Source organism: Gracilinanus agilis, chromosome 5 (genome assembly GCF_016433145.1).
Source record: "Gracilinanus agilis isolate LMUSP501 chromosome 5, AgileGrace, whole genome shotgun sequence".
Lineage (NCBI taxonomy): Eukaryota > Metazoa > Chordata > Mammalia > Didelphimorphia > Didelphidae > Gracilinanus > Gracilinanus agilis.
This window is the reverse complement of record NC_058134.1, coordinates 197,443,611-197,464,308: the sequence shown is the minus strand read 5'-3', so window position 1 is coordinate 197,464,308 and position 20,698 is coordinate 197,443,611.

Below are 20,698 nucleotides of genomic sequence, written 5' to 3'. Positions count from 1 at the left end.
GACCTCCTTCCCTAGACACCCTCAAACTCCTTGCCTTCATCTCCCCTTCAGCCCTTTCTTCACTGTTCCCCCAGGGATCATTGCCCACCAACCCTCACACACGCACACACCCCAAATCCTTTATTCTATGATTCCCAAGTCCCTTAAATACCCCTCTTCCACCTCTAAAATACGCAAGAAGAACTTCAAAGACGGTTGTAAGAGTCTGACGAAAGGGGACGAAGGAGCAGTTGGAGGAGGGTTAAATTGTTGGGAAGGTGGTGAGGATTTGTGTATTGCTACTATAGCAACCGAGACGGGCCGTTGCCGAAGCTGTTGCTGTTGGCAACAGGCAAAAATGATGGGCAAACATCCAGGGAGTGTTGCACCACAGCCCGAAGCAGGTAGATCCTCTGTTGCCTTGGTTATTGGTCACCCTCAATCTCTGGATACGAGTGGGGGTGGGGGTGGGGTAAATCAGGGCTCTAATTGGCCAAGGGGACAGGGAGGAAGCCTTCAAGGATTCCGATAGGATGGAGAGGCAGAAGGAGGCGTTTCGAGACTGGCCATTACGTCACCCTAGTCCTTTAAAGAAGTAAGCTTTCAAAATCAAGACTACTTAATCAATTTAAACACTAATTGGGAGGGAGAGGGTGGCGGAATGGATCTCAAGGTGAGGCGATTTTAAAGCTGATCCCTAAACAGATTCCTTCTCATCAATCAAGGATCTGTCAATTTCCAAATGAAAATTGGTTTAGTGAAGAGTATTGAGTTAGGAATCAGGATATCTTGGTTCTAGCCCCTGCTCTGCCATTGTAAGGTTCTAGACAGTTCCTCTCTCTCTCTCTCTGTCTCTGTCTCTGTCTCTCTCTTTCTCTCTCTCTCTCTCTCTCCTCTCCTCTCCTCTCTCTTTCTCCCTCTCTCTCTCCTCTGTCTCTGTCTTTCTGTCTGTCTTTCTGTGTCTCTGTCTCTCTCAGGTTCTCTCAAAAGGGAGAGGTTAGACTAAATGATTTCTTAGGCTTCTTTTAGTTGTCCCAATCTATTAATCCATGACTAAATTCTAAGGTATCCCTCCTCCTCAGTTCCAACAACCAAGATTCTACAATAAGGTCCCATTCTTGACCTATAAAACAGGAACTGAGGTAATTTGGAGGTACCTGCATTACCTGATGCCCATTATTTCAGTCTTGAATCTTTGAGAGTATGAAGGAAAAAGGGAAGATGCTGAGAGACAACTTATTCCTCATGCTAATCATAATACCATTGTATTAGACCTTAGTCCAACACTGACTACTACCACATTCCACTCCAGTGGGGGGTCATTCAGCCTCTACTTGAATGCCTTGAGTGGTGAAAAGCTCTTTCCTCTTTGGAGAGCTAATTCTGCTTTGTAATGGTTCTGTTACAAAGTGCCCCCTGAAATATAACCAAAGTTTTTTTCCCTACAATTTCCTCTCACAACTCCTAGTTCAAGTAAACAAAACAAGTCTTATCTCTTTTCTATTTCTTCCTCAAATCTGTACATTTCCAAGCTAAAACACTCCCATTTTCTTGAACTAATTCTGGTATAGTAAGATCTCTTAAGCTGTCACCATCTTGGTTGCCCTCTTAAGGCCCTGTTCTGGTGCTTTGAATTGAATATGAGAAGATGAAATCATAACGTGATCTTTCAGGAACAGAGGGCAACAAGATTATCATTTCCCTGACATATTGATTTTGTTAATGTGTCCTAAGACAGTGTTATCTTTTTAAGTTACTGTGACACAGTTATATTGAGCTTGGAGGTCCACCAACACCCTGGGTCTTTTTCAAATGAACTTTTGTTCCCCTATTCTTTATTTATTTTATTTATCTTTCTTTAAAACATTTTTTATTGATATCTTTTGTTTTTACATCATCTACATTTTCTAACCTATTGGTGGTAGAACTGTGAACTGATTCAGCCACTCTGGAAGCCAATTTGGAACTATGCCCAAAGAGCTATAAACCATACCCTTTGATCCAGTAATAGGTCTCTATCCCAAAGAGATTGAGAGAGAGAGAGAGAGAGAGAGAGAGAGAGAGAGAGAGAGAGAGAGAGAGAGAATCNGAGAGAGAGAGAGAGAGAGAGAGAGAGAGAGAGAGAGAGAGAGAGAGGATCTGCTTGTACAAAAATATTTACAGCTGTTCTTTTTGTGATGGCAAAGAATTGGAAACTAAAGGGATGTCCCTCATTTGGGGAATGGCCAAACAAAGTATGTTATAAGATGGTGATGGAATACTATTGTTCTATGAGGAAAGATAAACAGGATGATTTCAGAAAGAGCTGAAAAGACCTACGTGAACTGATGCAGAGTGAAATAAGCAGAACCAGGAGAACATTGTACACAGTAACAACAATATTGTGGAATGATCAAATGTGATAGACTTAGCTACTCTCAGCAATACAATCATCCAAGACATTTCTGAGGGACTTGGGACAAAGAGTGCCATCCACCTCCAGAGAAAGACCTGTTGGAGTAGGAGGTGTGGAAATAGCAAATGAAAACATACAATTTCTCACTTGCTTGTTTGGGTATATGATTTGAGATTTGGGTTTTATAAGATTATTTGCTTATAAAAATGAACAATATGGAAATATGTTTTGCATGATAATACATGTATAACCCAGACTGAATTCCTTGCCAGCTCTGGGAATGGGAAGGGAAGAAGGGAGGAAGACAATTTGGATCATATAATGTTAGAAAACTGATGTGGAAATTTGTTATTATGTGTAATTGGTAAAATAAATAAACCTCCAAAAGTGGTTTTTCTTTTAATTGATATCTTTTGTTTTTAGATCCTTTACATTTCCTAAAATGTCCTTAAAAGAAAACCATCTCTTTTAACAAAGTATAAGGGGGGGGGGGCGGTGTTAGAAACCAATTCTACAAAGCTACTCAACACACCAACCAACCAAGTGATCTGACATTACGTGCAGAGTTCCCCAGACCTAGTCTCCCACCTTCCTGAAGGAAGAAAGGAGGTGTAGTCTCTTTAGTTTTTCTTTGGGCCAAATTGAGTTATTATAATTTCATACTGTTCAGTTTCTCTTGTTCATTCCAATGACCTTGTTGCAATAATTGAGGGTAGAGTTTTCCTACTTTTGATCACCTCACTTTGTGTGAGTTCATATGTCTTCCCATATTTTCTGTATTCATCTTTTTCATTCTTTCTTTTTGTTCAGTAACATTACATTACATTCATGTACCACAATTTGCTTAACCATTCCCTAATCAATGAGCATCTGCTTTGTTTTCACTCATTCTACAAAGGTATTGCTATGCATATTTTGGCAAATATGGCACATTTCTTTGATCATTCACAGCCTTGGGGGTCTATGCAGAGAAACGGGTTGTCTAGGATATAGAATATGGACATTTTAAATCATTTTCTTAGCATCATTTCCATTTTCTTGCCAAAATGGCTAAACCAATTCACAGCTCCATCAACAAGGTTATAATAGTATATAAAATATATAGATATACATGATACAATAACATATAAAATTATTTATTCTGAACTTAAGCACCAAAAGAACATTTCTCTACATACAATGAAACCCAAACAGGGGCTCCTCTATGAAACCCTTACTCTCCATTTTATAATTTTTGTTTTTTAAAAGTAGATAATAGAGTCAATTTATCACTTTCAGAACTGTTCTGCTTCTCTGAACTTCCTGATGAATTTCCCATCATGCATTTTAGAAAATATTTCTATGGCCCTCCTTTTATAGCATTACCATTGCCAATTCCACTCCTCAACATTAAAAGCAAAGAAATAAAAGAAGAAAAAATCCTTGTAACTAATAAACACAGTTAAGCAAAATGAACTCACATGATGCCCTGTCCAAAAATGAAGCAGTTAGGTAGCATTGTACAAAAAGTGCTGGACTTGGAGTCAGGAAGAACTGATTTCAAATCCTACTTCAGGTACTTAGAGATCACTGAGAGACCCTAAGCAAGTCATTTATGTCTGTTTGCCTCCTTTCTGCATGTGTAAAATGGAGACAATGATGGCATCTACCTCACAAGATTGTTGTGAGGATCTAAAGAAATAACCCAAGTAAAACTCTTTGCAAATCTCAGTGTTATATAAATGTTAGCTATGACTTATAAGTGTGAGTCTCTTTCTGTGTCTAGCACTTCTCAGTCAGGAGATGGAAAAAATGCTGCATCATGGTCCTGCAGATATATGGCTGGTCATTTCATTGATCCAAATTCTTAAGTCTTACAAAGTTGTTTTTCTTTCAATGTTAATATTCTTATGTAAATTGCTTTCCTCACTTCACTATCCATCTCTTTGTATTAAATAGGATTCTCTAGAACCTTCTCTTTTGGAGTGACACTAATCCATTACATAAATATATTACAGTTTGTTCAGCCTTTCCCCATATATCTAAGAAGCAATTTAAGGCACATTTTAAGATTCTAGTTCTTTTCTCCCTCCTCCTGCTCCCCTTTCGCTCTCTCCTTCAGGATCAGGAAGTTTTCCTTCCTTCCTTCCTTCCTTCCTTCCTTCCTTCCTTCCTTCCTTCCTTCCTTCCTTCCTCCCTTTCTTTCTTTCTTTCTTTCTTTCTTTCTTTCTTTCTTTCTTTCTTTCTTTCTTTCTTTCTTTTCTTTCTTTCTTCTCCATAGCAATACTGTGGAATGATCAGCTGTGATAGACTTAGCTACAGTCAGCAATACAATGATCCAGGACAGTTCTGAGGGACTTATGACAAAGGATGCTATCCACCTCCAGAGAAAGAACTGTTGGAGTAGAAATACAGATGTAAACATATGATTTACCCCTTGTTTATTTGGGTATATGATTTGGGGTTTGGGTTCTATAAGATTATTGACTTACAAAAAGGAATAATATGGAATGTTTTGTTTTGTGTGATAATACATGTTTATACAGTGGAGATGCTTGTTGGGTCTGGTAATGGGGAGGGAGACAATATGGATCTTATGACTTTGGAAAATCTATGTGGAAATTTGTTATTAAAAAAATTAAAAAATTAAAAAAAAATTAAACCAAACAGAGGATTTTATTTTTGATTCTGGAGATAATGGGGAACCACTAAGATTTACTACATAGGGGAATGATGTGCTCAGATAATTTTAAGAGCCTGAACCTGTGTGTGTGTGTGTGTGTGTGTGTGTGTGTGTGTGTGTGTGTGTGCATATCTCTCTATATGTAACATATTTTGTTGTTCAGTCATGTCTAGCTCTTTGTGACACCATTTTGGGGAAGAATTGGAGAGAAGAGAGCCCCAGCCTTCACCAGTCCCCCAGGGTTACAAAAGGATTAACAAGGCCCAAGCCAGGGCAGGGCTTGCCAGAAGATATGGCCTTTGAGTGAATTTCTGAGATAGTGCAGGTCAGAGATCAAAGTGAAATATCTATTCAACCATCTCACAGCTTAGATATCAACCCCCTGGGAGGGGTAGAGTATATCAGGAATGATGGGAATCAATTTGGAAACAAAGCAATTTGGAGAAAAAAGTCAGTAAACTGACCCAGCAACATGACTAAAATATTATATACTATATACTAACATATATACACATGTTTACTATATAAACACTATATATTACACATGTACTATATATAGTATATATATGCTATAAACAAAGATAAAAAAGAGGGCAATGACACACATATACAAATTTTTTTGCGCCTCTATTTATAGTAGTGAAAAATTAGAGCCTAAATCTAAATAAAAGTCCATATATTGGAAAAAGACTAAATAAATGATGGTTTATGGATGTAATGGAATATTACTGTGCCAAAAGAAATGGACTGTTTCAGAGGACTGGAAGATCTCTAGGAAATGATGCAGAGTAGAACGCTGACAACAACATTACAACGAAAAACAGCTTCAAACAACTTCAGAATGATGATGGCCAACCATGGTTTCAGAGGAGCAAAGATGAAATGTGCTACCCACATCCTGTCATAGAGGCGAGGGGCTTAAAATGCAGGGCGAGATAGACGGTTTGGGCACGTGGCCAATGGGGGAGTTTGTTCTGCTTCATTATGTATATTAGTTAGATGGATTTTATTTCTTTTTGGAGGATAAAATTAATGTGCACTTGTAAAACATAATAAAAATGACTTTTGGGAAAAAAAGAGTGATGGATTATTGTTTCACTTTTCTATATAGTGGTCGATGTGCACTTAGGAGTCTTTTGTACTTGAAATAATTTTTTTGTGGTAGAGGAAAAAACTCTCATATCCAATCTATCTTGTATATTTAATACTCTTTTTGGGGAGATTTTAGATATGAGTCATTCCTAAGCTTTGTTTTAAAGAGAAATAGTAACTAGTATTGACATAGTTTTGGACATATATTTTGTCTTCACAACAATCCTGAGAGGTAAGTGTCATAATTATTCATTTACAGATGAGAAAACTAAGGCAGATGGAAATTATTATCTACATTTTACAAACAATGAAACTGAGACAGATGAACTTGGGTGTTCTTGACTCAGGGTCCAGTGCTCTATTGAATATGACAACTAGTTGCCTAGAATCTCCCAAGTTACACTTTGGAGTTGGGGTGAGGTGCTGCCAGTGAGTTTGAGAAAGACTGAATCCTCCTCCTCTCCTTTTTTTTTTTTTTTTGCCTAGATTGTTACCTTCTGTTTTAGAATTAATCCTAAGCATCAGTTCCAAGGCATAAAAGCATGAAAGGCTAAGCAGTTGGGGTTAAGTGACTTGCCCAGGGTCACACAGCTAGAAAATGTCTGAGACCAAATTTGAACCCAGAACTTCCCATCTCCAGTTCTGGATCTCAATCCACTGAACCACCTGGCTGGCCCGGATCCTCTTCTTTCGACCTCTAGGACTAAATCCTGTCTGCTAAAATCCAATGCCCTTAGTGGTAGAGGGTGATCCTCCTTCATCCTGGGTATATTGTGTTTACATCATAAAAAAAAAACAAAACATAGAAAATTTTGTTCCAAGTCACTAATAATAAAGAAGTCTACATTTAAGTAACTCCAAGATATCACCAATGGACCAGGATGATGAAAGATGGAAATATTGCAGTCAACTCCAGAGAGCACCAGTGTGCTACTGGATGGGACATATGTGCAGTTAGTAGCTTCTAAATCCAAAGATGGCTTGATCTGAGGGTAGCTTTGGTCAATGCCTGATCAGAGTCCGGGTCCTCTCCTCTACAGTAAAATTCTATATAATTTACTCAGTTCTATACAACTTATTTTCTCCAAGAGAGACTGAGATTGCTGTCCCTGTGGAAAGAAGGAAAAGGACCTCTGGGCATTTGCTTCTTCTCTTCCCCGTCTCCAAGAGGTTAGAATTCTATGAATCCACCACAGCAAAAATACATTCTAGAGGTACGATGCACCATGAAGCTCAGGATCAATACCACTTTTCCTGATCACTGTTTGTTTTTTACTCTTACATTCCATTTTAGAATCAATACTATGTGCCAATACTTTGTGTTTTAGTTCCAAGGCAGAATAGAGTTAAAGGTTAGATAAGAGGGGTTAAGTGACTTGCCCAGAGTCACACAGCTAGGAAGCATCTGAGAGAGGTCAAATTTGAAGCCATGAACTCCAATGTCCAAGCCTGGCTCTCTATTCACTGAGCCACCCAGCTGCCCCTATGATCATTTTAAAAAAAATTTAAAAATATATATACACATATATATTCCCCCCCCCCATTACATGTAAAAACAATTTTTTTTAGCATTCATTTTTGGTAAGTTTTGAGTTCCAAATTCTGTCCCTTCTTCTGTCCCTCCCTCCCTGGGACAGTAAGCAATTTGGTATAGATTTTACATGTGTAATCATGTAAAACATTTTTCCATATTAGTCATCTTGTGGAAGAGATCTCAAAAGAAGAAGAAAAAAAGAAGAAATAAAATGAAATCAGGCATGTTTCAGTCTCCATTCAGTTCCTTCTCAAAGGGCAGATGGCATTTTTCATCTGAAATCTCTGGGATTGTCCTGGTCACTTTTAAAGCAAAAATAATACTTAACTCACATTCATTAGCTTAGCTTCCTTCTAACCTTAAACAAAAAACCATCTTGAATAGCTAGTAAACAAGTTTATCAAAGTAGGCAGTGAATAGAAATTTGGGTAAGTTATGGAGCCTGGAATAGATAAAAAGAATGCAGAAGAGTTAAGGGAGTCTTCTATTGAAAGTGAGATAACATCTCACTCTGGGCTCCCTAAACAAGATAGAAGGAGCTCAGATCTCACCTGGGGAAGTTAACCTTCATAAGGAAGGCTCTAGGGTTGCCAGAGTAGAGATTCAAGGGATCTAGGGGGACCATTTCCCCATTATCTGTGACTGAAGGCTTGTTTGTTATTGGGTCATTTTTCAGTCACGTCTGACTCTTTATGACCCAATTTGGGCTATTCTTGGTAAAGATATTGGAGTGGTTTGCCATTGTCTTTTACAGAAGAAGAAATAGAAGGGGTAAGTGACTTGTCCAGGGTGACACAGCTAGTGTCTGAAGCTGGATCCACTGGGCCACCTGACTGTCCTGAGGCTACAAGTGGGCACTCAAAAATTCACCTGTCTCAGGACTTCTGTAGTCCTCCAGTCACCTGAAGAAAGTCCTCCACTCAAAAAGGTTTACAGTGTTGGACTCGGGCTTCCTCTGGAAAGCACGGGGCTGTCTCCCAGGAAAACTATCCAAGATGGTTTGGATTAAACATTTAGAGGGGGAAAAATTGGAATTTTGCCAGAAAAAGTATTAAATTTCCCATATCTTTTGAATTAATATTACATTACTTTGCATGAATCTTCATGAGGTCAGTGACAGAAGGGAAGGCCACCTATATACCAAAATATCAAAATATAGAATATATTTTATAAAAAATATATAGAAAATAGAGAAGTACGTATGTGTGTGTGTGTGTGTGTGTGTGTGTGTGTGTGTGTGTGTGTGTGTGTGTGTTACAGTATGCCTCTTTCAGACTCAGAATAGCCTTATTTGAAGGATTTAAGGAACTAATTGAAGAAACAGAGGCAGCCCTATAGGTCCTGGGCCTGGAGTCAAAAAGACTCATTTTCCTGAGTTCAAATCTGCTCTTAAGACACCCAGATGCAAGAGATGCAATAGTGCCCCCTTTCAGACTTTGGTAACTTATTTGCATATGTAAAGGAAAAGAATGTATTTAGGTAGATAATAAAAGCAATTATTTAGCTTTTTAGGTTTCAATCACTTTTCTCCACTTCAAAAAAAAAACAAAACCTTTATTTTACTATCTTAGAAATAACTCTTAAAGATAGAAGGGAAAGTACTAGGTAGTGGGGAGTTAAGTGACTTGCCTAGAGACTCCCAGCTAGGAAGTGTCTGAAGCTAGATTTGAATCCAGATCCTTCAGATTTCAGATCTGGTGTTCATCAGATCCTTCAGACTTCAGCTCTGGCCTTGTGTTCATCCACTGTGTCATCCAGCTACCCCTCTCCATCTACTTACTTATAAGTTCTAAAGAGACAGATTTAAAAACAAAGAAACCCCAAGTTCTAGAAAAATTTGGTCATTATTAAATAACTATTATCTATTTTAGAAACTAGCCTTTTGAGATGAAAATTTGGGAAGTTTATTGGTCAGTCTTCATTAATTAGGGCAGAGACTAAATCCACTTCTGGGAAGATCAGTTAAAGGAAATGATTAAGCCTAAGAATATTATTTTTGGGGTGATCCTGCTCTTTTATTTTTTTAAATTCAATTTTATTTTTAGTTCTAAAGTCTCTCTCACCCCCTACTTTACCCATTGAAAAGATAAGAAATGCAAAACTCATTACAAATACAAAGTCATGCAAAATAAATTTTGAAATTAGCTTAGAAATACCAATGCTCCAGCTAAAGTTAAAAAACAAGAGAAAAGCAGAAAAAAAAAAAAAAGTTTCAATCCGCACTCTGAGTCCTTCAGTTCTCTATCAGGAGATGGATAACATTTATCATCCTGATTCTTTTGGAATTGTGACAGATCATTGTCTTGATCAGAATTATTAAGTTTTTTCAAATTTGGTTATCTTTCCGACATTGCTGTTACTGGGTAAATTGTTCTGGTTCTTCTCATTTCACTTTGCATCAGCTCATCCAAGTCTTCCTAGGTCTTTCTGAAGCATTCCCCTTTATAATTTCTTACAGCCCAATATTGAATCCTATTCATATACCACCACTCTTTCTTCGAAAGAACTTGGTTCTTGGGACTGAGAATTTCCTGCTCTGGTGATGGGAGACCTCAAAGTAAACTTTCAGAGAGAGTAAAACAGAGGAAGGCTTCTGCTGGTTCTGGGTTAAGGGAACCAACTTTTTCTAACCCAGCTGGTTAAAGAACAATACAGGATTTCAACTGCGCTGGAGGCTTAGAATAGCATAGACAATGGCTGAACATTGTTTGGAAGTCTCCAGCAGAACAGAGTCCAGTTTGTGAGAGCAAGGTCAGTGGGAGAAGCTCAGGGACATCAGTGGCCCTCCCATTGGCCCGAACCATCAAACCCAAGAATAGCCCGCCATCTGCCTTTCCCCATCTATCCTGACCACAGGTCATGAAGGCTGTATTTCTCTACTTTTTTTTTTTTTTTGTATTGCTCTACTTTTATACTCTGTGTATGTCTACTTTCCCCATGGATTTGCAGTTTATTTCTCTCAGAGATTGAGCCCCAGTTTTAAAAGATGTTTCATTGCTACTTTATTTTTTATATCTTTATTTTCTTTTAATAACAAATTTCCATGTTTTCCAAAGTTATATGATTCATGTTGTCTCCCTCTCTTCTTCCCTCCCCCCTCCCAGAATTGACAAGCAAGTCAGTCTGGGTTATACATGCATTATCACTCAAAACATATTTCCAAATGATTCTCTTTTGTAAGTGAATAATCTTATAAAACCAAAACCCCAAATCATAAACCTGTGTAAACAAGTGATATCATTGCTACTTTAAAAAAACAAAACAAAAACATCTTTTCTACATTAAATATCTCCACTTTGAGCTTATGTTGATAATGGAATAAATGCTACCCTCTGGTTAGGTGGTCAGATGGTTAAAGGCTTTATTAGACTACTGGGTAGTTCGGAGATTGTGTCCATCTCAAGAGCTAGTCTGTGTCAAAAGGCTTCAGTGTTTTGGAGTCTGAAGGCAAAGGGAAACATGAGGACTTCTAAGAATTAGACTTCCCAAAGTATTTTATGATTACTGAAGAAAGGGAAAATGAACAGACAGTTGCTGAGTAAAGGTCACCTCTCACTTGAGAGTCAATACAATTTAAAAAAATAATTATGTGTGTGTGTGTGTGTGTGTGTGTGTGTGTGTGTGTGTGTGTGTGTGCTTCTATAATGTCCCTCCTTTTATCCTGTAAAGCAGTGATTCCCAAAGTGGGCACCACCGCCCTCTGGTGGGTGCTGCAGCGATCCAAGGGAGCAGTGATGGCCACAGGTGCATTTATCTTTCCTATTAATTGCTATTAAAATTTTAAAAATAAATACTTTCCAGGGGGTTAAGTAATATTTTTTCTGGAAAGGGGGTGGTAGGCCAAAAAAATTTGGGAACCACCGCTGTAAAGGATGGATATCTTCCTCATTCTAGGAATAAAGCAAATAGACCAATTTTGTCCTCCTCAGAGCAGTCTGTTGGGTTTTCTTCCCTTACCATGAGCAGGTCTATGTGTCTTTGCCCTCTTAAAAGTGCAGAGAGCACATAGCCTTCAGGTAGAAGGACAAAATTCCTCAAAGGATGAGTTTTCTTATTCTGGAAAGAGGTAAGCTGGGACCGGAGGTCTCAGTTAAGGGAATCATCCCCAAGTATCATAGTGAGTGCTAGAGGGAGGTCAGAATTTTAAAGTCCAATCATTATTTTAATGAGAACAGACAAACTGAATTGAATGCATTATCCTGAGGCATTACTACTGAAATAAACATTAAATATTGTTCAGGAATTCTATCTCTGCCTCTGCTTTGGCACTTGCTTCTTTCTCTCCGATTTCCCTCTAACACGACTCAGCTCTTCTACCCAGATCTGGTCCTGAAGGCTGTGGATTTCATCCTGCAGATCTTTGCCCAGGCTGAGCCAAAGGGAAGGAGTTGGAGGGTATAATTTCATGATGGTTGGGACATATTGCAGGGAATAGGGGAAACTGCCTGTGTTGGGCTACAATGCAAATGGGGGTCCATTCTGGCTAGAAACAAAAGGAATACTGGACAGAATGGGAACAGGATTCTAGAATCTCAATCTACAGATACAAGCTAGTTTGAGAGCGGGATTGCGATGCTCTAACCGGCTAGTAGAGCCAATTGTTGAATTTTCAGTGTGAGCATTTATACCTTAGAAACTGACAAACTCAGGGTTTGATTTATCATTTTGTTGATTGTCAGGACTTAAGAGATAGATAAAATGGCAGTCATGAAGCTTAAACTTTAACAGTCGTGTTGTGCTGACATTTTCCCAGAGAGTTAGTCGTTAAATATTTACCAGCACACACCTGGATGAGGCTGCTTGGGTATCCCTTATGGCCGGTCATTTTATCTTATAGCCCAGTTGGTGAAGGTTAATCTCAGGCATGGCTGCCTAATAAAATGGAGGGTATGAGATGGACATAGACAAATTTCCTCGCTATGCAGAGAGGGGGCTACGCTCAATTCCCAGGACATGACAGGACTCAAAATGTCACAACTGAAATGACCGAAGAACAAAATTTACCTTTCTAGATTTCTCTTAATTTCCAAGTTTGCATTTCAAACTTTATGCTCAGTTTTCTGATCACTCCATCAGAATTGCTTCAGAGTCTTCTAAAGGTCTATTTTCCTCTCCCTATAGAAATAAACTTGTTTTAGAATAAGTTGTTCTTTGATGTAAAGCTGCTAAAAATATTTTTAGATATATGGATCTTTCCCCTATTTTTTGATCATTTGGAGATACAGGTATAGTAGAGGTACTGCTGAGTCAAAGAGTATTCACCTTTTAGTGACTTTATGGATATAGGTCCAAATTGCTTTCCAGAATGGCTGGGATTGTTCAAAGCTCCACCAAAAGTTCATTATTGCACCTTTATTCCCTCTAATAGTTGTCTTTTTGCCATCTTCATCAACCTTGAAGGTTTGAAGTAGAACCTCAGATTTGTTTTAATTTATAATATTGATTTAGGGCATTTTGAAAAATATGGCTGTTGATCTCTTGGATTCCTTCCTTTGAGAACATCTATTCATATCCCTTGACCAATTATCTAATGGAGAATGGCTATTATTCTTATAAATTTGAATCAGTTCCTTATAGAGGATGTCTCAAAATTCTTAGTGCAGCTTTAATATTTAATAGCTTCAGAAGTATAAATGCTATATAATATTACAAAAAAATTGAAGGATTATCTAAAATTTGTTTGTTTTAGAAATTTAACATAACCATTGTTTTGTGCTATACATCACTCTGTAGCAGTGGTTCCCAAACTTTTTTGGCCTATTGCCCCCTTTCCAGAAAAAAATATTACTTAGCCCCTTGGAAATTCATTTTTTTAAAAAAATTTTAATAGCAATTAATAGGAAAGATAAATGCACCTGTGACCATCACCACTCCCCTGGATTGCTGCAGCACCCACCAGGGGGCGGTGGTGCCCATTTTGGGAATCACTGCTTTATAGCATCACTCTTGTTAGTTTTTCAACTTCATAAAATTTTTCATCAACTGTCAGTCAGTGACTGAAAGGATTGTGTTCATAATCCTGGATTGAAGATCATTCAAAGGATGAGGTTTTGATACCTATATGACTGTTTTGACATGACCCCAAAAGAAAAAGTTTAATGGAGATAGATCAAATAATCAATATGGCCAAGCAAATAGATCTCCTTTACTAATATTAATTAACTGATATTAAGGGCCAAGAAGAAACTGTTACATATGCAATGCCTGGTGACAGAGTTTCCTGTCTTGTTAAAATTAAAAATGTGTTATTAATAATTATGAAAACAAATCAAGTATAAAATGTATTATTAAAAATTATGAAAACAAATCAAGTATAAATTTAAATAATTAAACTTTAAAATGATGCCTTTTGTAAGTATGCAACATTTATAGCTCTGAAGCTATTAAAGCTTAAAACTGCACTAAATCTTTTGGGACATGTTCTATATCTTGGATATGAGAGCCTTGTCAGAGACTAATCTTAACTGCATTGGTTTTGCTTTTGCAAAAAACGCATAAATTTTATATTTTCCTTCTCATTGTTCATAATGTGCTCTCTCAGGAGACAGATAATTAAAATGTGAGATGGTTGAATAGATATTTTTCTGGGATCTCTCACCTGCACTGTCACAGGAATTCACTCAAGATCCACTTCTGCAACAAGCTCTGTCTTTGTCCTTCTTAATCCTTTCATGCATTCTACCATCCAAGAAAAAGTTGTCTTCCCCTGTAAGAAGCTATTGTGGGGATTATTTCTTACTGAACAAACAGCACATGATCCCAGGATCTACCAATCTCGAACATCCACAAGGTAGGACCCTAAATCACAATGGTTGTTCAGTCACTTGTTCTTGGGGAGAGAAATGCAAAGCATGATTTATTTGCATTCTTCTTCTAATCGTTCTGTGTAATGTATACAGATTTAAGCCTATACATAGGAGCTTGCCTTCTCTGTGAGAATGTAAGCTCCAGACAAATAGGAATTGTTTCATTCATTGATTTTGTAATCCATTGACTTGCACAGTGCCTGATAAACATAGCAAGTGTTTAAATGATGGATTGGCTGAAGAGGCAGCTAGGGCCTTGATATCCATCCAGGCTCAGGGCTGATCAGACAAGCACATCCTCTGTTTCTTTGGGTGAGCAGACCTCAAAGGAAGCCTGAAGGAGAGATTCAAGAATTGCTGCAGGAGGAGAGAGAGAATAAGAATAGGGTCTCTCCTCTTAAATTTGACCGACTGGGGCAATATTCTTTTCTCAGTGGCCATTCACCACTGCCACAGTCCATGAAGGATGAGCCTGAAGTCTCAGTTCATAAATGCTCTTTATCGAGGGACCTGCTCACCAGAAGTTGCCAGGGTGCATGATCTGCTCCATGAGAAGGACACTAGCCAGAAAACTTCATTAGAAATGGTCAGGGCTCAGGCTTATCATCACATAGATCCCATGGGGTGAATCTAACATCTAACATTTAATTATAATACTTTACATTTTTCTTTTATTTTTTAACTGTTCATATTCTTTGACCATTTATCTATTACCCCTCATGATATTTCAAAGAATGCCAATAGCTGCTTAGCAGTCGTATTCAAAAAGTCTTTTATTAATTTGACATGTAATTCATCAAAGTTTGGTGACTTGAATTCAATGAGGGAAGCACATATATTGGATTTCAACTCCCTGGTAGCCAATTTTTTTTCCTGTGCTTTCTAGCCTGACAATCATTGTCCTTGATAAAGCAAGAAACATAATAGGAGCTGAATACAAACAGGATTAACAGAGAGTTGATACCAAAGATAAGTAAGAAGATAATAAAAGAGAACCTAGATGCCCTTGATGAATTTAAGTCATCACGCCTAAATTATCTATGTCCTCGGGTCCCTTGTGATGTGGCAGATATGATTGCTGAGCGATATGAGTAAGACCAAAGAAGCAAGATGAGAAAATCTGGTGCTGATGTGCAAAACCAGGAAAGGAACAGAGTATGCAAACTCTAGGCCACTGAGCTTGACTTCAGCATTTGAAGAAAGTCTAGAACATACCATTAAAGGGATGATTGGTGAACATATCAGTAGAGAAATGGTGATTTCAAAGAGTCAGCATGACTTCATCAAGAGCAGGTCAGAGGGGCAGCTAAGTGGCTCAGTGGTTAGAAAGCCATGCCTGGAGATGGGAAGTTCTACATTCTGAATCTGGCCTCAGACACTTCCTAGGTGTGTGACCCTGGGCAAATCACTTAACCCCAATTGTTTAGCCCTTACTGCTCTTCTGACTGGGAACCAATATTTAGTATTAATTCTAAGACAGAAGGTAAGGGTTAAAAAAAAAAAAAAGCAGGCCATGCCAAACTAACCATATTAATTTTTTTGACAGGATTACTATACTAGCAGCTGAAAGGAATGCTACGAATATAGTTTACCTAGATTACACATACATTTATGCAGAATATATATACATGCACATATATGTATACTTACAGACACACACATATACACACACACAGACATATATGTATATACACATACATATGCAGTTTTGTTATTGTCAAGTTGTTTTCAGTTATGTCACACTCTTTGTGACTCTATTTGTTTTTTTGGTTGTTTTTTTTAAGCAATCTTAGATACAGGAGTGGTTTGCCTTTTCCTTCTCCAGCTCATTTTACAAATGAGAAAACTAAGACAAACAGGATTAAGTGACTTGTCCATGTTTACACAGCTAGTAAGTGTCTGAGGCCAGATTTGAATTTAGGAAGATGAATCTTCCTGATTCCAGGCCCATAATGCTATCTACTGCACTACCTAGTTGTTCTATATACACATATACATTCCTTAATTTATGCATGTATACACACAAACATATACACATGTATATCTGTAAATACACATGTGCATACATGTTTGTTAATATAGTAATACTGTCAAAAAAGGAAATGTGCTTAGTCTGGCATGACCTGACTTTTTTTTTTTTTAAACCCCAATAAATAGTCTAAAGATCTGAATGAACATTTCTGCAGAGAAGAAATTCAGGCTATCCATAATCCTGTGAAAAAAATGCTCCAAAACACTAATAGTTTTAGCAAAATTTTGATAAAGAATCTTATTACATCTTTATGGACAAGACTGAGAGATATGGACTAGACAATAATACAATCAGAAACCAGCATAATTGGTTTCATAGGCAGATCCCAAGAGAAGCTGGTATTGGTTCAATGTCATTGTGGCAGGAGGTCTTCAGTGGAATATCCCAGGGATCTCTACTTGGTTTTGTGCTGTTTAACAAAATTTTTGTCTAACAATAAAGGCATAGATGGCAGATTCATCAGATTTGCAGATTCCACAAACCTAGAGGAATATTAATACACTAGATGGCAGAGACAGCATCCAAAAGGATCTTGGCAGACTAGATCATTGGGAGGAATCTTAATAAGATAAAATTTCAAAGTGATAAGTGAAAAGGTCCCAAAAGTTAGCTTTACAAGTCTAAGATGAGGGAGACTTGGCTAGATTAGAGTTCTGGAAGTGTGAAAGAGAATTTAAACTTTTTGTTTAATTTAACTTAATCAAGAACTTGGAGTCCCTCAACTTTCACTCTTACTTAGTCATTAACACTTAGTTAATCCTAAAAGACCACAAGCACTGCCCCCACCCCTGGGCAGTGCTAGGCAAATTGGAAGACTATTATTGGTTCCTGAGATGTGATAGACCAGCCCATAGTGAAAGGAACTAGAAACCAGAGAGACAGGAAGTGATATGGAGAAAACTGCTTATAAGAGTCAGTCAAAAAACTGGGACATTAATGCATTGCTGGTGGAGTTGTGAAATGATGCAACCATTCTGGATGGCAGAATCAGTGGCTCTTGCTGGAGTACTTCTGCATTGGAGAGTGATTTTACGCTGCTTTTATATATATATATATATATATAGTTAATTACTATAAATGGTAACCACAACAACTTTTCTTAATTATTATATTTGTCAAACCCATTTTAATTATTACAGAAGTTCTTTGAGGTTTATTAATATAGATATAACTTCTAGGAATAGAGAGGTCATAGTCCTATTACACTCAACCCTTGTCAGACCTCCCCTGAAGTATGGTATTCAAAAATGGGCACCAGAGTTTAAAAAGGACATCGATAAACTGATGAATATCCTAAGAAGTGCCCATAGGATGTTGAAGAATGAGCCCATGTCCAAGGAAGGGAGGCTGAAGAAACTGGGCATATTTAGGAGAAGATCAGGTTAAGATAACTGTCTTCAAGCATTTGAAGGCTATGATACGGAAAAGAGAGTAAACTTGTCCTGCCTGAACTTAGACAGCAGAACTAGAAGTCAGTTTAGAATTGACATAACAATAGATGGTCAAGGGACATGAATAGGCAATTTTCAGATAAAGAAATAAAAACTATCAATAAACACATGAAAAAGTGTTCTAAATCTCTTATAATCAGAGAAATACAAATCAAAACAACTCTGAGGTATCACCTCACACCTAGCAGATTAGCTAAAATGACAGCAAAGGAAAGTAATGAATGCTGGAGGGGATGTGGCAAAATTGGGACACTAATGCATTGCTGGTGGAATTGTGAATTGATACAACCATTCTGGAGGGCATTTTGGAACTATGCCCAAAGGGCTTTAAAAGACTACCTGCTCTTTGATCTAGCCATACCACTGCTGGGTTTATACTCCAAAGAGATAATAAGGAAAAAGACTTGTACAAAAAAATATTTATAGCTACGTTCTTTGTGGTGGCAAAATATTGGAAAATGAGAGAATGCCCTTCGATTGGGCAATGGCTGAACAAATTGTGGTATATGTTGGTGATGGAATATTATTGTGCTCAAAGAAATAATGAACTGGAGGAATTCCATGTGAACTAGAACAACCTCCAGGAATTGATGCAGAATGAAAGGAGCAGAACCAGGAGAACATTGTACACAGAGACTGATACACTGTGGCACAATTGAATGTAATGAACTACTAGCAGCAGTGCAATGGACCAGGACAGTTCTGAGGGACTTATGAGAAAGAACGCTATCCACATCCAGAGAAAGAACTGTGGGTGTAGAAACACAGAAGAAAAACAACTACTTGATCACATGGGTTGATGGGGATATGATTGGGGATGTAGACTCTAAGCCATCACTCTGGTGCAAATATTAATAATATGGAAATAGGTCTAGATCAGTGACACATGTAAAACCCAGTGGAATTGCTTGTTGGCTACAGAAGGGAGGCAGGGGGAGGGGAGGGAAAGAACATGAATCTTGTAACCATGAAAAATATTCCCAATTAATTAATTAATTAATTAACTTAAACAAAAAAATAATTGACATAACAACTAGCGCTACATAAAAATGGAATGCTTAAAAGGTACTAGAGTCCCCCCTCCTTAGAGGTCTCTGAGCACTTGTTCAGTTTTGATGGAGGAGATTTTGTTCTGGTATAAGTTTGACTTGATGGCCATAAGAAGTCTCTTCCAACTCTCAAATTCTGTGATTCTGTGACTTCTGCCCCTTTCCCTCCATATTGTTATAATTATCCCATCTCCCTCAGAAGAGATCCAATTTAAAAAAAAAAAAAACCCTTACTTTCTGTCTTAGAATCAAAACTGTGTATTGGTTCCAAGGCAGAAGAGTAGTAGAGGCTAGGCTGTGGTGGTTAAGTGACTTGCCCACAGTCACGCAGCTAAGAAGTGTCTGAGATCAGATTTGAAAGAGATCCAATTTTTGAAGAAAACTCCCTCTTGTCACTAACATAAGGGAAGGCTACTTAGAAATTATAAGATGAATTTTTACTTGGATTTTAAAGAAGGGAAGGATATTGGGATGAAAGAAGAGTCCAAGGATACTCAGGGTCACCTGAATGGATTAGATTCATGCTATCTAATCTCAGCTGGAGATTGGGGCCACAGTACAGTCTGCTGGAGCTTAAACTGGCATTTTTGATCTGGTCCCTCTCCCAGGACTAATAGGCCAGTTTATCAGGACAATCCCCATCAAAAAGTCCACAGGCTTCAGACCTGATAACCTGAGCTTGCTTTGGTGTGGCCTCACTGCTCTCCCAGCCTCCACAAGATTCAAGCAGTCTTTCTGCACAGTCCTAGACTAGATGGAGGAGTTTGCTTTTGTTTTTTCTTCTTTTTGAAAAATTATTATTCTACCTGTTATGTGAAACTTACTGTAATGTGATGAGAGAACTGGGCTCCTCTTCAACCTGTCACATTAGAATTTCAACCAGAAGTCCCTTTCCAGCTTTTTAACAAAAAGGCAAATTAAATTCAAACATTAAAATTCCAAGTTACATCCCTTCAAGAGCTTTATGTTCCAGCCAAACTAGATGGCCAGCTGTCCTCCAAATACAACAGTTCATTTCATGTCTATTTATTTTCCCAGGCCATCTTCCATTCCTGGAATGTACTCCATCCCCTGGAATCCTAGGAATTCTTCTCCATAATATCTTTGAGAATGACATCCCTCAGAAGAAGGTTCAGCAGCTTTCAATACATCCAGTTTTTCTCTCTGTGTATAATATGTGGGTGTATGTATTTTATACGCTTTACCATCTGTCTTAGAATCAATACTATGTATTAATTCTCAGGCAGAAGAGTGGTAAGGGCCAGGCAATGGGGGTTAAGTGACTTGCCCAGGGTCACACAGCTAGGAAATGTCTGAGACCAGATTGGATCCCAGGACCTCCCATCTCTAGACCTGGCTCTTTATCTCCTGAGCCACCTAGCTGCCCCCTGGACTGTCACTCCAAAGCACAGATTCCCTCCCCACTTCCCTCTGAATCTGTGTCCTAGACCTGGGGAGAGAGCGACAGTGTGACCAGCTGGCTCCTGTCCCTGTATCCTGCACAGGATGGGTCCCCTCTGTCTGGGTCTGGGACCTCTTCTTGACCTCTTATGTTACATTACTAGAACATTCCACATGCCCATTCCTAGCTAGTTCCCATCATTGGTGATCACAGACTTCTTTGTCTGTCTACCTATTTGACCTGGGCTAGAAAAAAATGAGTCATTGTGACTTTTTCTCAGATTTTGTAGTTAGCTC